Source organism: Cherax quadricarinatus, chromosome 18 (assembly GCF_038502225.1).
Source record: "Cherax quadricarinatus isolate ZL_2023a chromosome 18, ASM3850222v1, whole genome shotgun sequence".
NCBI classification, from domain to species: Eukaryota; Metazoa; Arthropoda; class Malacostraca; order Decapoda; family Parastacidae; genus Cherax; species Cherax quadricarinatus.
This window is the reverse complement of record NC_091309.1, coordinates 24208648-24230940: the sequence shown is the minus strand read 5'-3', so window position 1 is coordinate 24230940 and position 22293 is coordinate 24208648. Positions and strand designations below refer to the sequence as shown.

The 22293-nt window shown below is 40.9% G+C and overlaps 1 long non-coding RNA gene across 1 annotated transcript in view; it reads right to left on the bottom strand.

Moving 5' to 3' along the window:
• LOC138852880 (uncharacterized) overlaps positions 1 to 13518 on the bottom strand; it is a 46607-nt gene extending 33089 nt beyond the window's left edge. The window contains exons 1-2 of the long non-coding RNA XR_011392152.1: positions 13423 to 13518; positions 12417 to 12496 (exon numbers count right to left, since the gene is read on the bottom strand). This is a non-coding gene — a long non-coding RNA (uncharacterized lncRNA). The remainder of the gene's footprint in view (positions 1 to 12416; positions 12497 to 13422) is intronic.
• Between the last annotated feature and the right edge of the window lie 8775 nt (positions 13519 to 22293).

Genomic DNA, 22293 nt, shown 5'->3' with positions numbered 1-22293 from the left:
ACAAGCAGAAAGCAGCAACTTCACTCTGGCTGTACCCTTCTCCAGAACATCACTTCATCTGAGATCATTTATCCCAAGGATGACTCGAGTCTGGAACACATTCGTACAGCATTATGATGTCAACGAGATAAAGTCAGTTGATCAGATGAAAATGCTGACGCACAGATGGCTCTAACTTCATCCTGCTCCCCACGTGTTTGTCTCATGACAATAAAAATGCTTTCAAATGAGCTGATGTAGGTAACAGCTCTTAGCTTGTCAATAAAGTTAGGAATCCTTAACCTGTAAATAGCTTGTCAATAAAGCTAGGGATCCTTAACCTAACCTTGTCATACCCTGTGTAAAAAAAAAATAGAGAGAGAGAGAGAGAGAGAGAGAGAGAGAGAGAGAGAGAGAGAGAGAGAGAGAGAGAGAGAGAGAGAGAGAGAGAGAGAGAGAGAGAGAGACTGATAGTTAAACACCCGTGCCGCAGTGAGAACCTCAGGCCTGGTCTCATGCCGCAATGGGACCCCTCAGGCCTGGTTCTGTGAATGTGTGCCGCAAGGCGAATTTCTGACCAAGCCCTGTGCCGTAAACCATGTTCCCTGGTGCAGGGAGAACACCAGTGAAAGTGTTTGCATCTAATACATAGGTGCTGGTCAAGGTAGCTTAGGAGGCCTACCAACCTGTTAATGGTTGTGGGGGCCATCACGGACAAAGCTTCATGGTTGCTAGCTTGAGTCATCAGGTTATTGTTGATAGTAACACATAGTCTAAAATGTGTACCAAATAATTCAAACTCTGATTTACACCGACAAGTAATGTAAGATACATATGCGAGTATTAAGACATTTACTTATACGTTTCGCTCTGGCAAATGAAACATATCCCCAGTGTCTTAATTCCTGCATACACGTATTTCTTACATAGGTACCAAAGCCAAGTTAATCAAAATTTCCTGAAGGACCTTCCCCCTGTGAGACGGGACTCTATTGATAATTCCCTTTATACTTAATGGGATGGTGTTGAAAATCTTTGATCATTTACACTTATTGCGGTTACTGAGGTAGGTAGCGCTCTGCTGTTCATTGAGAATATTTTATGCTTTGTCAAACCTTCTGCTCTCATAAGAAGTAATTTCAGTCCGAAAATTTGGAAGAAATTCTTCCAGTATATTACAAGTATTTATCATTTATCTTTCTAGCTTGTATTCCAGTACGGTCTGAGGGACTACACGCACTCGCAATAGCTTAGGTGTCTGACTAAACTGATACGGGCAGTGAATGTCCTCTGTACGTTTTCCAGATCTGCAATTTCACCTACCTTAAAAGAAAATCAATGACTTTACATCTGTTGTCAAGGTCTCGTTATGCAAGCTATCAATTTCCTTGTGGTTGTCATAGTAACACTGTTGTGATCTTTATGGTTCTTCTGACATTGTTACTCTCAAGTCCCTCGGATTCCTCTTCTGTTAAATTAGTTTGAATGTGTTTTATAAACTTTTTCAGATTTTATTTCTTCAATCTTTTTCCATAGAAGATTAGGTGTGAAATTTGTCATCGTTAAACGTCATATTTTCTGTGATTACGTGAGTTCTTGTTTACAATGACTTGGAGATCTGACTCACAAAATCGTAATTACACGAATGCAAACAAACCATACCACGGGCGGGGATAGAACCCGCGATCAGAGAGTCATAAAACTCAGACCGACGCGCTAGCCACTGGTTTATTTTGGAGATTTGATATGTCCACACTCGTACAAAATTCTAGCATTGCCAAGAATGGTAGAGAACTGTGTGTGTTTATGTCAGAGTATAAGAAAGAAATGGAGCGAGTACCGTGCTTTTTAGTATGAAGACCTCTGAAGTAGTTCCTATTTATCAGAAAATTAAAGCTCCATCTGCCCACTTTCCCCGTTATCTCTTCTGTACACACTTCGTGTGTTATTAAACTATTATCACACTTGTCAACAGCTTACAAATTCAAGGGTACTGCTCAATTTGTGGCTGGAGAATCTATCAGCCTCGATAGGTTACGTGGGTCACCCTTCCCGGGGAAACGTCCCAAACCTGGCCTCCTGGTTGCTGGCCTTGTCGACCGGACAGTTGGTGCCACTTGTACGCAAACTAACGTATGAGCAACAGCTCGACTGATCAGGAACTGACTTGAACGCTTATAATATTTCCTCTTAAAGACAGCTAGGAGTTTGCTGGTAATTTCCCTTATACATGAAGGAAGAGTGGCGGAGGCTTTGTCTTCTCATATTTATCGAGTTCTCTCTCAGTGTACTTACAGCGTCTCTGGTTTAATGGAAGGCATTTTGCACAGTTTAGCAATACATTATATATCTTTCTCGCCTACATTCCAAGGAGTAACTTGAAGATGGTTTCAGGGGTCAATGCCCCTCGTGGCCCGGTCCCAGACCAGGCCAGCAAAATAGTAAAGTAAAAAGAGAGAAACATTAATATAAAATTATATAAAACTGAAGATCAACGAAACAAAAATATAACATTAGAACGATAGTACATGAAATCTGAAGCCAAGAAGTCAATATAATCAATAAATGAAAGTAAGAGATCAAATAAGAGAGTGAAGGCCAAGCAGCGTGTGATTCACCCCCTCCCCACCACCAGGCCAAAACCACAGCCAACAGCAAACTCGCAGGTCTACCTCCGCTTGCCAACAACAACACTCACCAAATATTTATGGTCCGCTCCAGCAAGTAATAGCAGTTTTCTTTCTGTTGTTGTTGTTGTTTATTCATTATAGAAAAACACCTGACACGAGTCTAGCTCAGTGGGAATACAATAGTCATAGGATTTACAAAGCGCACTCACCTACATAGTCATTTAAAGAACTGGCCAATATAAAATTAAATACAGCAATATACACTAACACTGGCAAACTAAAACTATTACAAAAATATATAAACTCCTAAAATCAACAGGCACAAAACAAAACAATTAAAAAAGTTAAAATAATCTCGCATGACTCGATCGGTGGAACCGTTGTGTTACGGTGGCGATGCGGAAAGAACTACAGGCGTGCACTGCTGTAGACAGGGATGTCTACAACACAACAGGTGCGAATGTGATAGCTGATGAAGGGAAGTAATGTTTTAAAATTTACATATCACTGGCATCAAGAGGTAATTCAGCGCTTTATTCAATTAAAATTCCTTGCTGACCACACGCACCTCTCACTCTCACAAGATAAAGGAAGTTGTTGTTTTACAGCGAGTAACGACAGAAACCTCTGACATACCTCTCATACTGATCTTCCCGGAAGTTGTCGTTTTACAGCGAGTAACGACAGAAACCTCTGACATACCTCTCATCCTGATCTTCCCGGAAGTTGTCGTTTTACAGCGAGTAACGACGGAAACCTCTGACATACCTCTCATACTGATCTTCCCGGAAGTTGTCGTTTTACAGCGAGTAACGACAGAAACCTCTGACATACCTCTCATCCTGATCTTCCCGGAAGTTGTCGTTTTACAGCGAGTAACGACAGAAACCTCTGACATACCTCTCATCCTGATCTTCCCGGAAGTTGTCGTTTTACAGCGAGTAACGACAGAAACCTCTGACATACCTCTCATCCTGATCTTCCCGGAAGTTGTCGTTTTACAGCGAGTAACGACAGAAACCTCTGACATACCTCTCATACTAATCTTCCCGGCGAATTCTTATCACCAACACACTCTCTCGAGGCTCCACATTCACAAATTCAAACTTTAATTAACACTCATAATAGGATGGTAGACAACAGCCATCCATGAAAAAAAAAACAATGTCCTGTCCTCAATGTGTGAAACTGAAGCCAGGTATAGCTTTCTCATTCTGGCAGAATAGCTGATATTTTCTTTATCTCAAAACATGTTAGATGGTAGGTAATTCATACAATCTTCTCAGTTTTTACTTTTCAACTTAGATTTGGTCTGATGAGATGGTCCTTAGAATCAGATATATAACAGACCCGTCACTGGTGTAAGTCAGTGGATACCTAAGACATAAATAACTATTAGCAGTTTGCAGTTTTTTTTTTTTTACCTCTTCCCCCAATCCTTCCCGGAGTTCGGTCTGGGGCCAGGTTTCCCTGTTGACTACCTGGTCAACCAGTCAGTACTAACGACCTGCAGGCCCATATAGGCTGGCCGATCCAGCATTTGTAGCAAGACGCTGTCCAGCCTCTTTCTGAAAACTATTTTCATTCTGGCATCATTTCTGATATCTACAATAAGTTCCACGGACGTTGATACAGTGTTCTATAATTATACCCGTGGTCATTCTACACTAAAGTGGGTTTATTCCAAATTGTCAACTATGGCCATCCTACACTAAATTGGATTTTTTCCACACTTTCTCCTGTACCTTTCACTCTAATAAATTGTTACAGAAGTGTGCAGGTTAGAGATCTAGCCTTTCAACATCTTGAATGTACTAGTTATCAGGTCTCTCTCTTTCTCCGTTCCAATGAGAACAATTCAAGTGCATCAAGGCATTCCCAATAGATGATTTATTGGTCCTTTGCGGGTACCTGGAGATGGTAGTATAAAACATCTGCACACTTTTCAGTTTTGTTGTCTCTCCTGCCTTGAAACGCGCTGTGAACACAGAATGCTTATTCTGTGAAACAAGTAATTTGAAAAGCACAACCACTGGTGCTGCTTCTGTTTTGAAACTTCTCTTAATCAATTCTATCATTTTCTTGATCTTCGATTCATTAACTTTACTGTGATTTCCAAATGATAATTAACCAGTAAATAAATTGAAGCAAAAGCAGTGTAGTATAATACTCTAGGAAGTTCGAGACGGGTTTTCACACACACACACACACACACACACACACACACACACACACACACACACACACACACACAGATTAGTTCCGCAAGGTTAGTTCCAGAGCTAAGGGGAATGTCCTACGAAGAAAAGATAAGGGAAATCGGCCTGACGGCACTGGAGGACAGGAGAGCTAGGGGAGACATGATAACGACATACAAAATACTGCGTGGAATAGACAAGGTGGACAGAGACAGGATGTTCCAGAGATGGGACACATAAAAAAGGGGTCACAATTGGAAGTTGAAGACCCAAATGAGTCACAGGGATGTTAGGAAGTATTTCTTCAGTCATAGAGTAATCAGGAAGTGGAATAGCCTAGCAAGTGAGGTAGTGGAGGCAGGAACCATACATAGCTTTAAGATGAGGTATGATAAAGCTCATGGAGCAGGGAGAGAGATGACCCAATAGCACTCAGTGAAGACCCTTGCAACCACAATTAGGTGAGTACAATTAGATGAGTACACACACACATGAATACTGCTAAAACTACTGACAATACACAAAAATAATTGGCACTTAGGAAACAAACTTATGGCGACGTGTCGGTCCGATCTGGACCATTAATGTTAAAATAGGACCGAAACGTCTCCTGAGTGCAGATTATTTTCCAGCTACAGTATTGTAACTTATTATTTTTTCCTGACTATGTTAGAGAAAAGGACTCAAGAATAAATAACAAGACACATTAGTGTTACAGTTTGCCTTCCAGTAGCTTCACTGAGCACGTGGCACTCTTAAGCAGATTCTTGGAGCTAGATAAAGGGACGCTGGTTGTCCAGGTGACGTCCTTAGCATGTCTCATCCTCCTCATGTTAGCAAGAAAGAGTACACAGTACCTGGAAGTAACGTGATGGAAGGCCTCATGTTCAAGGAACATAACAATGTTCCTTCACAATCACGAGGATAAAAAAAATAGTAAAGAGTTACTAACACAGTGATATATACGAGTTAAGGATTTTGCACCTTCTAGACTTTGATACTGCTGTACATTAAGGGGCACGTAATTTTCCCTATTATCTAATAACATGTTCATTTATCCCCTATAATCTACCTTGTCCATAATTACTATTCGCATTTGCTTTGTCTGATTCGTAAGGTGAAGTCTAGGATCTTTCCTTAATTTATGGTATACCTTAATTAAGAAAACTTTGAGGACAACTGTTGAAGAGGTCTGAGCCTCTTAACAGCACCATGTAAGACTGATGAAATTGCAGACGTGGAGAAAGTTATTAGGAACGCCTAAAGACCATCAAACTACGGAACGCAGGAAAGGAAGGCACTACTACTAAATCTGCACACTGAAGTACTTTAGGAATGCGGGACGTGCAAAATATCCCCAAGAACCGATGAACATCATGGATGCAATAAGTGCACTAGGACAACATTATAGGCATTTAGGGTTTAACATTTTTCAAAACATTCTATTTAAATATGAGGGAAGTTACCTATAAACCAATGTCTTCAGGATGAAGCTTGAAAAATTCCTTCAGTCTCTGATATGCCACTGTGTAATGGTGCATTCAGTAAAGAGAGAGAGTGACAAGGCATTAATCAGAAGACTTGGCCTGAGACGGAGCCTTTTTAGTGATCCTAAGCACTTCTAGATACACAGCAGGTATACACATTTCTCTAGGTGATTCAGACACTCGTATAAAAATACAGTACTGTAAATTACTGACAATTGTTTCACAAAATGCTGCTCTTGTAATTGTCAGCCGTCAACACCGGTACAGCCGAGTAAGAAAGCTGCAAGCCACCTCTTAACAGAAAAAAAAAACAGTATCAGCTGTATTTAAAGTACGCCAATCACTGCCGACTAGGTAAACGAGGTCATAAAAATGTTTTATTGACTAAATAGTGTGAATGAGCTGATGAATAGCATCAATAATGCGTTCCTTTATGCGTATGTGGACAAACAGACAAAAGCCAGATGTATACACAAAACAACCCCACACACACCATTTTCATTCACTGATTCAAAAAGAAACCAATCCTTTCCTCCCACCTCCGATCACCTCATTCTGACTCGTAGCTCAGTGATTAAATGTTGGGTCTACAACTGAAAGGTCACGACTTCCATCCCCGGAGAGACGACATGTATGTATAAAAATTCCCATACTCACTAGAAGACACTGCCTATGAAAAGTGCTCACTGGTAAGAAAAGTCAAGACCTAAAGGATACCTAATAATAGTTTCGGGATCATCCACGCGACACAGGTCTAGATCAGGCCTCCCCGTTTAACAAGGCTGCTGGTGCTCGCTGGTGTTATATAGACGGTGATGTCTACTAACAAGGACGTGAATACGATAGATGTTGACCTTCAGACATGTGGCACTCCAGCACTTACCCTCCTACATTAATCCCCCTCTCCCCTGTAGCACTCCAGTACTTACACTCCGCCAGTATCATCATCATCATCATCATCATCATCATCATCATCATCATCATCATCATCATCATCATCATCATCATCATCATCATCATCATCATCATCATCATCATCATCATCATCACCACCGCCACCACCACCACCGTCACCACCACCGTCACCACCACCGTCACCACCACCGTCACCGCCGCCGCCGCCGCCGCCGCCGCCGCCGCCGCCGCCTCGGGCACTCCAGCACTTAAACCAAATGCTTTTTTTTTCCTTTCTCCTCAGAAAAAAAGAAAGTCATGGAGGAGCGATAACGCGCGAGGACATTTTCGCGTGCGCGCGTATGCGTACTCACCTAACTGTGGTTGCAGGGGTCGAGTTACAGCTCCTGACCCCGCCTCTTTACTGGTCGCCACTAGGTCCACTCTCTCCCTGCTCCACGAGCTTTATCATACCTGTTCTTAAAGCTATGCATGGTACCTGCCTCTACTACCTCAGTTTCCAGACTATTCCACTTCCTGAGGAGGAGGAGGACGGGGGGATGGAGGAGGGGGGATGGAGGGAAGGATGAGGGAGGGATGAGGGGTGGAGGGAAGGAAGGATGAGGGAGGGAGGGATGAGAGAGGGAGGGAGGGAGGGTAGTGGGTAGGGGTGGAGGTAGTGTTGACATATGGTAAACACAATTTAGAGTCTTGAAGCTCAAGAGTCAGTCATGCGACACAGGTGAGGCAGTGGTAACCTGGTAGAAAACTACATTATACTGGTTGAAGCGCTAAACCCGTACTGGTTATAGCTCCTGAAGACGTGGGAGGCATTCGTGTAGCTCCAATTCTTCGAATCAAGAGACCACCACCAGTATCAATGCAAAGGCAAAGCACTATTGCTCAAAAATTGAAGAGTATAAGCATAACCCCAGAAAGCTCTGGCAACAACTAAAACAGTTGGGGTATAGCCATAAGCCAGTAGATAGGTCTAACATAGTACTCACTATAGATAATGAGGTATGCCACGAAACATCTAAGGTTGCAAATTGTTTTAATTCCTACTACACATCTGTTGCATCAACACTAGTAAGTAAACTACCAGCTGCATCAACTACCTTAAACACAGACACTGATAAGTTTCAAACATACTATACCAATAAAGGGGTAACCCCAAACAGTTGTCAACTAGTAAGTGTATCTCATGACTTTATTCAAAAAGAACTAAGCAGGTTAAACCCGACTAAGAGCACAGGCCCTGATAATATCCGTCTAAGTTCCTAAAAGATGGTGCTTCTGAACTGTCAATCCCTATTGCTCACATAATAAATCTATCAATCACCACCAATACCGTACCGGAGGGGTTCAAGGAGGCCAGAGTTACTCCTATCTTCAAGAAAAATAGTAGGTCTGATGTCAGCAACTATAGGCCTGTTAGTATACTCAGTATAATATCCAAAATTCTAGAGAGGGCGGTGTACTCTCAAGTAGTTAAGTACCTTAATGACAACAACATTCTCCATAGCTATCAATCGGGCTTTAGATGATCTTACTCACCGACACCTCCCTAATTAATCTGATGGATTACCTGAGAACTGAAATGTCAAAGGGGAACCTCATAGGTATGGTAACCTTAGACCTGCAAAAGTCCTTCGATACTGTCAACCACAATATATTATGTAAGAAACTTCAAGCTATCGGTATAGGTTCTGTAGACTGATTTAAGTCCTACCTTAGCAACAGGAGACAAATTGCCAAAATCAACAAAACGGAATCAGAACCCCTGCCGATAGCATGTGGAGTTCCCCAAGGTAGTACTCTGGGTCCCTTATTATTCTTATGTTATGTCAATGACATGCCTATCAGTGTCAAGTGCAAACTCCTACTGTATGCAGTTGACAGTGCCCTGTTAGTGTCAGGTAAAGACCCACAAGATATAGCTAATGTTTTAACACTGGAACTGGAGTCCTGCAGCAAATGGTTAGTAGACAACAAACTATCATTACACCTCGGGAAAAATGAAGCCATTCTCTTTGGCACGAAACAAACTGAGAAGGGTAAATAATTTTAATGTCCAGTGTAATGGGGAGCCCATCACTTTGGTTTCCATCAGTAAAATATCTGGGAATCCCCTTTAACCCATGCATGTCAGGAGAATTGATAGGGAACAGTGTAGTAAAGAAAGCGAATGCCAGACTGAAGTTCCTGTATAGACAAGCACAGTGTCTACCTACTGAGGCTCGCAGGACCCTATGTCTAGCCCTTATACAATGCCATATGGATTACGCTTGCTCTTCATGGTACTCTGCCTTGACAAAAAAACTGAATGTTGAAGACAGAGTAAAACAACTGAAGCTAAATCATGTTTATAAAATTGCTCACAGTGTCCAGAATATCTTATGTCAATTTTGTCAAGGTTGGGAACCAAAGCAATCATAGTACTAGTGGGAGAGAGCACAAGTTTGTAGTACCCACAGTCATTGGCCAGGCGTCAAACACCTTTTATTGTACAGCAATAGAGGAATGGAACAGACTGCCCGCACATGTCAAAGCCAGTCATAGCGTGAACCAGTTCAAGAAGAGTGCCAAAAGGTGTCTGATGAATGTAGCTACAGAAAGGGAGGGGAATGATTTTCTATTTTTTAGCTAACATACGTGTAAATTTTATCTTATTCCTAGTAATGACCCTCATATTGTAGATAGTCTTAATGACCTTCGTGTAGTAGTCTTTTTAGTATGATAATAAGATGTTATCTTCATTATAGAATAATAAGAAAATATTATAACCTTTATATTATAATAATATGGTAAAAGGACCCCAATGGAAATAAGTCACTCTGTCTGACTTTTTTGGGTTATCCTAGGTTCTCTACACATATGCTGCTATGTATGATAATTCTATGTAACTGTATTTGTGTATACTTGAATAAACTTACTTATCCTTCCCCCCTTAAAGGGGGTAGAAGGTACAAAGAGGGAGAAGTGAATCCCTGACGTGACGAGCGAGCAAGACGTCAGCTCGGGTATGTAAACGTCAAGTGACGGCGGCTTCTCCGGGATGAATGCTGCAACATGACGTGTCAGTCGGGAGGAATTTTAGGCTGACTACTGACATTGAAGCTTTTGTTTGTGTGATGCGTCAAACCCGCGTGGGTCGTACTGGGTCATGGATGGCAGAGGCTTGCTCGTCCCCCGCGAGACATGCGTTCACATGATGCGCTAAGGACACCTTTGTGTACTATGGATGGAACACTGTCTTAATATTCATGATAGGGCAAGGGCACCCTGGGATGGCGAGGGACGTTAGATGAGTAAGGTTGGAGGGTGAGGGTGGATAAACCTGAGAGGGCTGTAACACCCGAGCACACACAAGCCAAACAACTAAGGCTGATAGGAAGATAGGTAGGTACTTGAGCCAGATAAGATGACCTCAGAACTGGGCTGAGCAACGCTGGGATGGGCTACGCTGAACTGGGCTGGGGGTGTTAGGCAGAACTGGATTGAGTTGTGTTAAGCTGAGATGGGCTGGGATAAACTAGGCTGTGCTAGGAAAAGATGGCAACCTGTAACCGGTTTCGAGAGTTTTCTTATATAGAGAGTAGACGTGATGTAATATTATAGATGGTAACAATACTGACAGGTTGATGCCTAAGACATGCATGCGCAACACTTGGGTATCTTCACTACAGAAATATTTCAACAATACAGATAACCAAGCTGTTGCACGTATCTTATCCATCAATTTGTTGGTATTGTATAGTATCATCAATAACTTTATACTTGTATGACACAGCAACATCATGGTATTTTATTATGGCAAAGTTTCCCTCTCCTAGAGAGCGAAACGTTGCCACAATAAAATGTCACATCAGTGGAACACTGTCTTTGTAGGAAATATATTGTCAGTAATTCTACCTTTATTACGAACATCACGGAATGTTGGTACAAGGGAAGTCTTTTACTATTCCTTTGGTAAACAACTATTTAGAATGACCTACTGTACTTCCACCAGAGGGCCATGCTTACATCTGACTTTACCTACAGTTGCTACACATCACTTCTGCTTCAGTATTGAAGGTCTATCCAGCAGAAACAGCCTGGGTGATCAGGACCTGATCCATCGCGAGGTCTGGTCATGGACCGGGTCTTTGGGGCATTGACCCCCCGAAACAATCCAGGTATAATACTCCAGGTAAGTTTCTGCTTTAGGCTTGAGCAGTGGTTCCCAAACTGGGGGTAAATTACCCCCTGGGGTAATTTAACCATTTTTGGGGGGTAATGGAGGGGTGACAGAAAAAAGTTATGAATTCTGAAAATCAAGAAAACAATGCGGTACCCGGTATGAGGATTATTGTTAACTTTGTCTTAGTATATAAAGTTGTAAAGTAAACCTATTATAAGTAAGTAATAAAGTTAAACCAAATAACAATAAACATCAAAAACTAATTAATATACAGTATTAGAAAAGAAGAAATATATAGCTAAGTGTGTGGAAACCCAAAAGTATTTTGACAAGTATGCTTCAGGACAAAAGTCACTCAGTAGCCCAGATCGACCTGTCCAGTACGCGTCACTCACTTCCTGAGGCTGCCTCTATTTCACACTGTCAGTTTATCTGTGAGCATCAGCCGAGGTAGACATAAGCTGGTATGTATGTGTACTGCCCTGTGCAGTATATAGTTAGTATTTACCCACTGTTACTCTGAATTTGTAGCTATTATTAATTTTATATATAATGTATGTGTGGTTCTTACGTTTTCAATGGTTTTGCTAGGATTAGCAGAGTATGCGAGGCTGTATACGTTCACGTTTAGCCATATATATCAATAATAACAACATTTTGTGAAAGGGGTAACATGCTTTATGTGGCATGTTAAATTGGGTAACAAGCTGAAAAAGTTTGGGAACCATTGGGCTTGAGGGTCAGACAACCACCTACCAAAGTGACAGTACACGTGACTGTGGACGTGTTCAAATTGGACGAGTTAGGTCGGATGTGACAGGTTGGAGGAGCTAGTACAGTGTTTATGTGGACGTGTTCGTGAACCTGCTATTTAGGACGTTCCACGGTGGGCAGGTCAGTGTGGTCGAGCTAGTCGACACATGTTTATGTGGGTATGCGTTCCACAAGGGACTTGTCAGTAGAAATGTTGCACAGTGGAGGTGTAAGGTTTCAACTGGTATAATTGAAAGTCAACAAGGGAGTGCTGGCACATGGATGAACTTACCAACGGCCTGGGAGAGGTCTCCCAGAGGCTGACATTCCTTTGACGCACCAGACTCATTGCTGCAAGGCCTTACTACGTACCTAAGGGAGGAAAAAAAATGAAACGTTAGAAACTTGGTTCATCACTTACGGTGGTCTATTTCAGATATGCCGTAAATAAAAATAATCTTAAAAACATCTCTGCAATTACTGCTCCTGACAGCCGTAACGAGTATTCGCGACAAGTGGACATGAGTAATTCAGTTCGGAAATAAATCGTGTTATTTATAAGTATGTAAATACAGTTAAGTTATTGAAAAGGACGTAACATTTAAAATTTAACAGAAATATATACGTAGTATTTATAGACCCGTAAATGCCAGGACGCGGTAACGTTCATGTTTAATTAAGGAGATGGCTACATACACGAGAAAGTGAAAAAAAATCAAGTTGGCACTCTCGCTACATCATGTTCGTGAGCATTTATATAAAACTGATTACGGCGTCTCAGAGACTTGGCGAACCATCGACTATTCTGTGAAGGCATGATACTCACGAAGATATGCAAGTCTTCCTTTATTGTGAAGGCATGATACTCATGAAAATATATACAAGTCTTCCTTTATTGTGAAGGCATGATACTCACGAAGATATACAAGTCTTCCTTTATTGTGAAGGCATGATACTCATGAAAATATATACAAGTCTTCCTTTATTGTGAAGGCATGATACTCATGAAGATATAAACAAGTCTTCCTTTGTGAAGGCATGATACTCATGAAGATATATACAAGTCCTTTATTGTGAAGGCATGATACTCATGAAGATATATACAAGTCTTCCTTTATTGTGAAGGCATGATACTCATGAAGATATACAAGTCTTCCTTTATTATCAAAACTTGTAGATCCGACAAAGTTAATACATTTTAGCGATAATATTTATACATTTCATTATTACATTACCTACATTGTAGCAAGGATGGACTAGGCTGCTTTATTGTGGTGCGTATACGAAACTTGGCTCACCATGTTAATTATCGTGAGACTCGTGTCATAAAGAACAATCTTCATACATCTGTAAGAACACCGAGCTTGTTTCACGACTGTGGCTGAAAAGAAAGACATATACATACCGTATGTTAGGATTATACTGGAGACTTAGGAAACTAAGATATTCCCAGAGGGCAAATTATTACATGATATACGGACAAGCAATAATATTACTGATGGGCAGAGTAGCAGCAACACTTGTCCCTGGATCTGTACACAATCTTGAACTCATACATGCGTGTTTTTTTTTTTACATATTTATAACTGATATATATTCCTGAATCTATAATTACAACGCGACAATTTCTTACAAAAGCTATAAATATAATTTGTATTTGTGTGTGTGTGTGTTGGCATTATTTGCAGCCTCGAAAACACTACGATCCCAAAGGCAGAAGTGCCGAGACTACCAAATATGGGTACGAAGCCGGAGCCAAACGTGCAGATGTACGAAGTGGAGTATTTTTAGCTACATAACTATAGATAAGGTGCGTATTCCCTTCCCCAGCTTTATGAATACCGTTAATATCCACACTTGTCGCATAATTTGTTATCTTTAACGTTTACCAGAAATCCCGAAGGGAGGTCATATTAGGTTAAATCATTTTTATTATGAATAAGAAATGACGAAAGACTGTAGTAAATTTTAAATATAGAATAAGACAAGTACAACTAAATTCAACTGCATGGAGAGAATGGAAAAGATTGCCAAGATGGTAAAAATTATAATGGAAAACATATTTTTGTCTCCCGCCCTGAAATTCCTTGAGAGAAAAATATAGATAATGCACTATCACTTCGCCTTAATATTTAGCTTCCTTCGTCATGAATATTGAATGAACATGAGGTTCGTTCCCTCACATTCTGACTTCACTTCAAATACACAAAGAGGTATCACATGACAAGAAACAAAGAAACAAAAGCAAAATACAAAAAAATGGCCATTAGGTAAGTTGAACAGTGAGCAAGCATGAGCAACACAGTAGTTTCCAGCCATCGACCAGTCTCAAAGACCAGCCTGAGTATTTACTACAGGTAAACACTACAACACACTCATGTGTAACCAAAACCGATTCCTCAATGCCGCACTTACTCCTCCCACAAGTGACACTCATAGCCTCCCATTTACCCCCACCCTCCTGAATGTCATTCATCGTCACACTTTTACCCAACATCTACCGTGAATATATGGCACTCATCACCCACATCACACTCAACCCTGCCACCCTACTAAATACCGCTCATCCCCTTTACTCTGTTCCACAACCTCCACCCTACATACCACCTATTACCCTATATACAAGACTAGACTGATTTACTACCGCTTTTTTGTCATCTGTTAGAAATTCAAATATCCAATGTCTGCTCATTTTATGAGCTATCACTCCGTGGTTACATTTGTCAACTACCTTCACCAAATCTGTGTACACAACGTCCTTAATTTTGTCACAGTGGTTGAGTAGTTAGTCCTGCTGTAAAGTCGTGCTCCCTTTGATGTGGTTAACTATAGACCATTCTAGCCCCTTTTTCCCCGCAGCACGGTCCCAAACCAGGCTACCAAGTTGATGACCCGATCAACCAGGCTGTTGATACTAGCCGCACGCAATCCAACGTTAGCAGCACAGGCCAGAAGATAGGGAAGTAGCATGAATTTATCCATTTCCCTCTTGACGACAGCTGGAGTCTTTTGGTAAATCCCCTTATCTATACATGGAGGGTTTTGAAAAGTCTTGGTCCCTTTACATTTATTGAGTTATCTCATAATATATTCATAACACTCGTCTTTCATTTGAGAAATTTTGCACCGCCTGCCGAGCATTCTAGTTTTGTTGCTAATCCCTCTAGAAATTTCCAAATGCATATTATGTATCTTTCTCGCCTATGTATCAAGGAACAGAATTTATAGGACTTAAGCGCACCCAGTAATTTAAGTGCTTGACTGAATTTATATGGACAATGGAAATTCTCTGTACATTCTCCAGAACTGCCGTTTCACCTGCCTTAAAAAAAGGCTGTTTATGTACAGCAGTACTCCAGTCTCGAGAAAACAAATGGCTTAAGAGTATCATCACTTGTTTGGCATCTCTTGTTTTCAAGCCACTAACTTATTTTAACTAAGTGAATATTTCTAGTATTGAAATTTAAGTAACTATCTTATTATTCTGGGTCACAGGGCATGATTTTTTTTTATTTTTATACTTCAAAGATGTAGTGATTCAAGCATGTTGTATTTGAAATCATGTCTGATAGTTCCTCAATACTGGCGAGCATAAATTTGGAGCATATCCATTTAGGTTGTCTCAACGCGAAACTGTCAGTCTTAGATCACTTGATCTGTGCTGCTCTCGGTATTTTCAATATTTATGTTTTTTCAGGTAATTTTTTTTAGTTGACTGTCTCAGTAAAGTTTTCTTGCTACCTTACACGTTGAAATCCGAATATTCTACGCCATAACACTGTCACAACTCAAATTTTGTACATTTCTGAATGGATAATACCAGCAATCATTTCCGAGAAGAATGAGTCACAACACTGGATGGAACAAATCACAACAAATTCGCTCACTTCTTCGCTCTCACGACCTGATAATGGTCCAGGACTGACCACTACACTGTCTCAAGGTTCTCTCCAAACTGAGAGTTAACTTCTAATTACTTGTAATAGAGAGTTCCCAATTTTTATCTTATCCATATAGTTACTGAGGTGTGTTTATATTTCTTTCGTTTAAATGCTCTTGTATATTTTTATATTTTGGTGTTCAGAGTGGCTCTGTGACGACTTATATTGCCAAGTCTCTGAATGATTAGCTGTTTTTGACTGTGTTGATTCACTCTCTATCATTCTCTTGTACTGTGGTATTGAAACAAGTACCAGATTAACTACGTTGTGATGGTTAAGTAGGTGTTCGGACCACTGGTAGACCAGGCAGTCAATGAAGATTGACCTAGGATTTGGTTTCGAAAAAGCTCTCGACACCGGTGACAGATGTTTCTCTATTTGTATATGCCTTGGTTATGCTTACCTTATGTTTGGAAGCGTTGGCTTCCTCTGCTACCCTCATGCTATATTAGGACTCTCAGATGTGGCGGCCTCATCACTCGTGCAGATAAGGCGAGTTTTCCTCACTCAACGTTCCAACATGATAGCTTTTCACAGAACGTTACGTAATTGCCATAGTGAACGATTTTCCATAAAATGGGTGATAACAGTTTTCTTTATTATCAGTTATTTAAATCTTGATTGATAGCAGCTGTTTCAACCTACAATGTTTTCTTGGCCCCCCCAAAATTTCAAGTTTTCAACTGATTCATTGAGCTTTTTAAGTCTTCTATTATATTTGCTCTCCTCCTATGAGTAGTTCTGCAAGTTAATGTAGATGTTTAGTTTTCTCTGCGATCCAGGTTCCTGTATTAAAGTATCGCTACTTATATCTGTATTATGAGAAATAATTCTAAAATGAAATAGGCAAAAGCTTCAGTTTTAGCTGACAGACTTCAGTATAGTGATGAGGATATAAAACATTCCACTATGGGTTCAGTAGTTACAAGGGAAGAGGGAGGAGTGGGGCAGACGATGCTGATCAGGAGGATGGGGGATGCAGGAGGCAGGTCCATTAGGTATTCAACTAACAAGCAAGTCCTTCACGCCATCTGATAAGAGTCCTTGACGGAGACAGTTCGCCTCTTTTCTGCCCGATTAAGACTGGCCGGCGACCCTCAGTCAGTTGGTGCATATTCCATGTACACTGATGAATGGGAATGATTATGTCGGAGGATCTCACTTTCAAGGATCACAAGTGTCACTATCAAAATCACAAGAAAAATGAGAGTCTGGATAATTAGAACCTTTAAAACAAGGGATGCCAAGACAATGATGAGCCTTTTCAAGTCGCCTGTTCTCTTTACTGTATGTACGGCTCCATTCAAGTAAGTGAAACTGAAAACCTGGAGAATATGCAGAGAACCTTCAATGCTCTCATAGATTCAGTTAAGTATCTAAATTACTAGGAACCAACACCTGCGACCCCCCCCCCCAATCATCAGCAACGGCTACGATTTCAACAACACAGTCTCACCAACACCAGACACCCCTATATATATATATATATATATATATATATATATATATATATATATATATACATATATATATATATATATATATATATATATATATATATATATATTAGCGTTGAGTTCAAATGTTATTTTATTCATTTCATTTTTCATTTTTCTTTCAAATAGGATGTACCTGTCATGTTTTATTGTTTTATGTTTACTTTAATAAATAATAAAGTGTTTATCTTTGTTAATTATTATTTCGTTTTCTATTCATTAATTTTCCTGAGGAGGAGCCAGCTTTGGTAATACTGTCTGAAGTTGTTACAGAGCTGAGTAAGCCTTCACAAGTGGCGACCTTGCCAGGATAACGACTGAATCAAGATTCAATTCCATCTTGAATGTACCACTGGAACTTCAACGCCGCATACCACAGACGGTTACCACCAGCCATGAGTAATCATTCTCTATGGTAGAACTACAGTACAGGTATTTAAAAGATTTGGTGACTGTTATAGTCTCAATTTATTGTAAGTCAAGTCAGGCAGGATATAATATTTAATTCTGCCACCTTTCGGAGCTTGAAACACTTTGGAGGATTAGACTCTAGGGACCCGAGATTTTCCAGTGACAATTTGTTTCATTGAGCTCTTTATTATATCAAGGGAACTGTCATAGGACACTCTTGATTTGTTGGTGAGAAGATTGGATGGTCAAGGGACCCCATTCTACTTACTGTTTGCTCGGAGCCGGCATAGAACCCTTCGTTTTCATTAATACATATTGTTTAATTGAAGTAGGGATCGAGCCCTCTGATTTACAGTTTGAGCGGAGCAGGAATTGAACCCTCCGTTTTCTTTAATACCCGTTTCATTTTCCCCTGGTAGTTTAAGTTATTCTTGCAAATACGGAGGAATACCAGTTTTGGATGAACGCTGGAAGTTAGGAATAACAGGGAAAAATTTAGAATCTTTCATTAGTGCTAAAATCTAGGAAAGAATTGAAAAGGAGAGAGAATCGAAAGAGAAGAGGAAAAGGAGAGATTGAGAATCGAAAGAGAAGACAAAAAAGAGCGTGATAGACTTGATCGTGAGGAAAGAGCTAAAGTACGTGAGGAACAAGTTAAATTAAGGGAACTTGAGGAAAGAGCAAAGGATAGAGAAGTTGAGGAACGAGCTAGAGAACATGAGTTGAGAGAGAGAAAAAAGGATCGCGAGCTCGAACAAGCTCGCCTTGAATTAGAGAATAAAAAGTTAACTTTCTCACAATAGCAATTAGATGAAGTATCATGTGGGGTTCGAACACGTGGATAGGGTAAAGTAATACTCACGTAGGCTGGAAGTACGTATATTACGGATGTGGAAAGCACCCAAACAGCCGTGACCTGCGTCCTTGCTCACTCTCGTATAACTGACTGCCCACAGTATCCATATGTGAGGGTCTTTGAAATACTGCTGAGGTCAGCGGCAATATGAATACAGACAGTGACTCCGGCAGAGACGGTTGGTAGTGAGTCATCTACTGGTACACTGGTTACTACTACTGAGAGCTCGGCGACGCTAATGTATGTCGTCCCGACATACAACTAATACAAACTAGAGATGGCAGGTGTACGGCTTGGGCTGATTCTATACAATGTCAAAGTACACAACAATTGAACATTATAACATACATAAGTAGAACATAGGAATGGAAGCTTACGTAACTGAAACTGTAATGCAATACAAGGTATAATATAGAACAGCTCATCGAATGATAGTCATTGAATGAAACTCATTGAATGAAACTCAACGAATGAAACTCATCGAATGAAACTCATCGAATGAAGCTCAACGTTGGGATTACACAACAGAAGTGATAAAAAAAAATTTGATCGATCGATCTGTATTCATGTGATCTACGGATTCTGAGGAAGGAATATATACAAAGAAAGAGTGTTTAACAGAAAGGCAGATTTGGTGCACTCAAATCTAGACTGCTAACTCTCAGAATTCGGAGAGAACGTGAACACACACAAAAAAATTCTTGAATACTGATAAGTTGATACCGTAATAATTCATCTATACAGGTTGTTTACATTTAACCCCAACTCTGCTAGGGTAAGATTGACATATGCAGAATGAGTGTCATCTCTGGGAGGATCAAACTCTGTTGCATTGGCTAACTCATGCTGTATTTGAGGCAAATCTGAATTGGAAGTTACAAATGATACTTGAGGATTTCTCAATACCTGTCGTGTACGTAGGGAATAACGACATTCAGGTTGATCGTCTGACTGAGTATCAGAGGAAGAGAGTACAGGATCAGGAAGATTGTCAGAGTCTGTCACATTAGTCTGGGTTGGAACATCATTATCATCACATACTAACTTCATATGATCTAAATGCGATTCTTTATACTGACCAGTACTAATCTCTCTAACCTTATACTTATTACCAGTGATATGTTCAACTACTCGATAAGGACCAACAAACTTTTGATCAAGCTTTGGCATTGCAGATGTTTTGTTAAAGTTAATCAGCATAACTCTCGAACCTACTTTGATTTTAGATGGCTTTGCTCGAGTGTTTGCGACTCTTGTAAATTCTGCTGTTGATTTATGAAGTGTTTCACGGATTCTTCTAAAAACACTTTGAGCTAAGCTGGTACGAGTTGCTATGAAATCATCAGGGTTGTAATTGGGTTTCGGATTAGAATATAACAACTCATAAGGCAAACGTTTATCTACACCGTACAATGCATAATGTGGAGTGTCACCTATAGAAACATTGTAAGCAGAATTTATAGCACACTGCACATCAGGTATAACTTCATCCCAAGTTTCACTGTTGGGATTGATAGTGGCTCTCAAGACATCAAGTACTTTCTTATTGGTTCGTTCCGCTAACCCATTGCTGGCAGGATGATGAGGAACAATGGTGGATTTAGAGATCTTGTACAAGGTACACAAATTTTCAAGAATCTCATTACAGAATTCACCTCCATTATCTGTTACTAGGGACTTAGGGGTGGTATGCCTGCAGATAATGCGTTCTTTAAACGCTTTAGCTACTGTCTCGGCAGTCTTATCTGCAATAGGAACTAACTCACAATATCTGGTGAAATGGTCTACCATAACACACAGATGTTTGTTGCCTTGGAGGGAACATTGGAAATTAGTTAACAAATCTAGCGCAACTCTTTCCCACGGTTCGCTAGTAGTTGGATACACTTGGATTGGATTAGGGCCATTAGCATTACCTTTATGTTGCATGCAGACACTACATTTCTTAACATACTCAGAAATATCAGTTGCCATACGAGGCCAAAAGTATTTCAATCTGGCTTGTTTTACTGAACGATCCATACCAGGGTGTGCAACACCTGGTACATCGTGAACTAGCTGTAAGGCTACATTCACTAGTGACTGTGGAATTACTAACTGGTATACTCTTCTGCTAGGAGTACCCAACTCGGCTGTTCGATACAGTAATTCTTGGTTCATGACAAAGTCACTGATAAAAAAAACACAGATAAAAAAATATGAGATGAGCGATAACACTGAAAAATATTGCAAAAATAACGAGTCAAAGAAACACTGAGTCTACACTGAAAACACAAGATTTAGAGTACACAAGAAATTCACTATAAATGTCTCACACACGCAAATGTCTTTAAATGCAAGAAAAATGTCTCTAAACAGAAAATTATCACAGAAGTCTGGAGGAGTCGACGGGATGACTGGTGATGAGGGTAGGTTGTCCTGCGCGGTGATGACGCCGACACTCACACTGTCGTCGTGAAGAAATGCCCTTTCTCGGTGAACTCACATAACTGGCTTTATCGGTGGCGCTCAGCTACAATCTCTTGACCAATTACGTGAGCCAAAACAGTTCTAGGACCCGGTACAAGGGTGCAAACAACCACAGGTAGATGAGGTGGATGGTGGTGGTGGTGGTGTGAGTAGAGTGGATGGGTGGTGGTGGGTGTGACTCTCGCTGGCGCTCACTGGCGCGCACTCCACTCACTACCCACGAAGGTGGCTTGATAAGCCACTATGCCACAGGGATGGTGAAGACCACTCTTAGCATCCAACTGGCATCCAACTGGGAGCACAAAGCGATATATGAAACAATACTTCAGAGGAACTTCCAGAGGAACTTGTGTGGCTTACTTCTCTCTCTCAGCTGGGTTAGAAGCTGGGTTGGCTGACTGGCTTAACCCACGAGAATGGCTGACTGGAAGACGTGTAACGATGCACACAGCACGGAGGAGCAGGTGGATGACAGGCTGACTGGCGTTCACTTCCACAGTCTGGCTTACTGACTGGCTTAATTGCAAAATCCGGGTCAACCCCTCGGAGATTAAGCAATTAGCACACTAAGCCAGGAAGCTTGAAACGGTTGCAACAGGCTTGCAGGCTACAGGGTGGAGGTTGTGAGGGGAGAGAGTAGCTGGAGTGGGTGAGACGGTTCACCTTTGACCCGCCGGCTCCCCACAAACAGTCTTCTAACGTCTTGAAATACCCTTAAAAAGCTTAAATGCACGCTCCCACACCGTTGCCACCATTTATCATGTGGGGTTCGAACACGTGGATAGGGTAAAGTAATACTCACGTAGGCTGGAAGTACGTATATTACGGATAATGTGGGAAGCGCCCAAACAGCCGTGACCTGCCTCCTTGCTCACTCTCATATAACTGACCGCCCACAGTACCCATATGTGAGGGTCTTTGAAATACTGCTGAGGTCAGCAGCAATATGAATACAGACAGTGACTCAGGCAGAGACGGTGGGTAGTGAGTCATCTA